Source organism: Capsicum annuum, chromosome 12 (assembly GCF_002878395.1).
Source record: "Capsicum annuum cultivar UCD-10X-F1 chromosome 12, UCD10Xv1.1, whole genome shotgun sequence".
Classification (NCBI taxonomy): Eukaryota; Viridiplantae; Streptophyta; class Magnoliopsida; order Solanales; family Solanaceae; genus Capsicum; species Capsicum annuum.
In genome coordinates this window covers 24,793,179-24,797,061 of record NC_061122.1, presented here as the reverse complement: position 1 = coordinate 24,797,061, position 3,883 = coordinate 24,793,179, and positions in this window count along the sequence as shown.

Below are 3,883 nucleotides of genomic sequence, written 5' to 3'. Positions count from 1 at the left end.
TATATATATATATATATATATATATATTGTAGTATATTTTATTTAAAGTAGTATATATATTGAATGGTGCGTATATATGTGTATATATCTTCTACACACGTGTATATTTAACGTATACATGTGTATATGTCTTATAAATTAGTATATAACTATATATATATATATTATAATGTATATATATATTGTAGTGTATGTTTTATTTAAAGTAGTACATATATATTAAATGGTGCGTATATATGTGTATATAACTTCTATAGACGTGCATATTTAACGTATACATGTGTATATGTTTTATAAATTAGTATATAACTATATATATATATGTATATATATATATATATATTGTAGTATATTTTATTTAAAGTAGTAGTATATATCTTCTATAGACGTGCATATTTAACGTATACATGTGTATATATTTTATAAATTAGTATATAACTATATATATATATATATTGTAATGTATATATAGTGTAGTATATTTTATTTAAAGTAGTACATATACATTGAATGGTGCGTATATATGTGTATATATCTTCTATAGACGTGTATATTTAACGTATACATGTGTATATGTGTTATAAATTAGTATATATATATATATATATAAATATATATATATATATATATATTGTGATGTATATATATTGTTTTATATTTTATTTAAAGTAGTAAATATACATTGAATGGTGCGTATATATGTGTAATTGTGTATATGTGTACCTATTTTTTAAATTCAAATGTAGGATATACTATATGTATATAGTGTATATATATTGTTTAACGTATTTAAAATGTATATAGGTGGGTATATATAGTGTATATTGAAAAAAAAAAATTCTTTTTCTTTTTGACCGAGTTTGATCAGATTTAGGTGAGTTTGACCGGATTGGGTTAAGTGGACCAGGTTAGGACTATTTTTAAAAATTTTACTATTGAATTCGGACCGGCCCGTGCCACTTAACCCCAACCCGGTCCACAACCCGACTAAATTTAATGGGCCGATTCTGGGTTGACCTAACCCACTTAACACCCTTAATTACATGCATCATTAGATATATTACATTCAAAAGAAGTTCCGTCCTTGTCTGCTTTCAACTGATTCTAAACAAACATAGGTGGAACTATCCATTCATTACATTTACAGTCATCAACTAACTTATTTTCCTCTTTGGCTAGTAAGCCCGCAACTACATTCGTACTTCGTTGCTCATGGATCACCATCGTGCTCCCCACCTGCAGCAGAAGATCACTGCAATCGTTGCTTTACTCCTCTCGCGCACTTTCATTTGACATAATATTTAAAATTAAAATTTAAAATATATAATTTAAAATAATTTTTAAATATTTATGTGATTGTGTAAAAAAGAAATTAACATGCTTATGGAATAATCTTTTATATTTGGACCACGTCTCCTCAGTGAGAAGCTGCTTTCCTACAATAACGTTGACTGCGTGAATTCCACAAACAGGGACACCTGTTCCTCATGAACTTTACGTTGGTTCTAGAACTCACTAAGTTCTCACCAAAGGGCATATTTCCAGATTTGCAGTAATTAAGCAACATAAATAAAAGTACTAGGGGATTAGTTGGTGCTACAGTTTGATTTTGAGTTTAAGTTTCATGCTTTTTAATATAATAAAAATATTTATATAATGAGATTATTTATTATATTATTACAGCTACATTTATTGTTGTAACTAGAGGAGCATGACCCGTGTCAGGATGAGTGCAATATTAAAATATTTTGATTATGTACCATAAGTTAGATTGATATCAATTTGAATTATGAATTATAAAACATGAATACATAAAACATATTAACTACTTGATAGTATTTTTCAAGTTACTATGTATAACTTTTTACTCATATAAATATCAAATTTGATATATTTTAAAGTTTAGATCTTTAATCATATGATTGACATTTTCTATATTAAGTATAAAATATGAGATTAAAATTGATACACAATGCTTGACATCTGTTGTATAAAATAAAGAATAATTATTGAAAAAAATAAAAGGTTATTTAGTAATTGCATATTACATCACATGTGAGTTGCAATTAATAACCTAAAACTACATTATATTTCCCTACTAACATAAATATTCTTTACTTTTATTTCTCCTTCTCTTTTATTTGTCAACTTGTTCTTTGAAGTTAAATTAAATTAATATTTTAAATTTAAATTTTAAGTGCTTCAAAAATTATATAAAAAAACCTATAAGTTATCATTTGTCATATTAATTTAAGTTATTTGACTTTATGAACGCGATAAAACATACTTCTGTAAATGTTTTATTGAACTTTGTTTTTGTATATGTTCCTTCCATTGAAATATGTGAGTCGTTTGTTAGAGTGTATAAAACTAATTCTGAATAAAATGTATTAGTAATGTTTGCATTAATAATGCTTGTATTAGTAATACTAATATTATTTATGCTAACACTATTTTTTATACACTATTTAATGTGCGGTAGTAGAACTTGTCTTTTCAATCTTGATATATTTAACAAAACTTCAAAAACAAAATGCTTATCATGGTTGAAGATTCTTGTAAATTAAAACACATCATGTAGAATTTTGAGTGCAACTAAGATTTAGTTTCTTTTCTTGTTAGTTGCTACTGTTTATATTTTATGTGTATTTTCTTATCAGTTAAATTCAAAATCAAACCATTAAAGACTAAAAATCGATAAAAAATATTTTTAATATGTATTTAGATAATTTAAGTTGTTAACTATTGTAATTTATAATATTTTTTATGTAATTTTCAAATAATATACGTTACTTTTCTTGTCTGAACTTTTATGACATTAATAGTCAATTATATTTTAAAAATAATTTAAATTTTTAATTATTGTGATTTATAATACTTTTCTTCTATTCCAATTTAAGTGACGCCAATATAATTTCGAATGTCAACCAAATATTTTATATCTTTTAAATTTTTAATTTGTTAATTATTGAGATTTATAAAATTTTTTATGTATTTTTTTAAAATATACAACAAATTAAATTATTTTTAGATATTTTAAGTTGTCAACTACTGTAATTTATAATACTTTTTATGTAATTTTTGAATAATATATGTTACTCTCCCTGTACACTGTTTGGTATGCTGCACTTTTTATGTAATTTTTAAATAATATATGTTACTTTTGTTGTATAGAGTTTTGTGTCATCGATAACCAATTATATTTTTAAAATAATTTAAATTTTTAATTATTGTTATTTATAATAATTTTTCTATTCCAATTTAAGTGGCACAATGCTTAGATGACCATAATAATTAATTAGGGGTGATTTAGTAAAATCACGATTGAAGCAGTGAAGCATAAATGTCTTAAATGACTTACAACAACTATTAGAAGTGACATAACCAAATTACTATAAAAATACTTGTGAATTTTTTTATGTGAACCTCATATAAGACATCAAGTTAATTAAAAACATCAAGAATTAATTTATCATTTATATAATTTTTTATTGTTTATTAAATATTATTAATTTTTTAATACGTTAATGACTTATAATAATTAATTAGATGATATTTAGTAAAACTATGACTGAAGCAGCTGAAGCAGACATGTCATAAATGTCTATTTTACCTTTTTAGTTAAATATTATTATTTTTTAATATACAAATGACTTATAATAATTAATTAGAGGTGCTATAGTAAAATCACAGCTGAAGCAACTGAAGCAGATATGTCATAAATATTTATTTTATCTTTTTAATTAAATATTATTAATTTCTTAATACATAAATGAGTGATAGTAATTAATTAGGGATATTATTAATGTTTCAATACATAAATAATTTATAACAATTAATTAGGGATGATATAGTAAAATTAAGGTTTAGGCATTTGAAACAG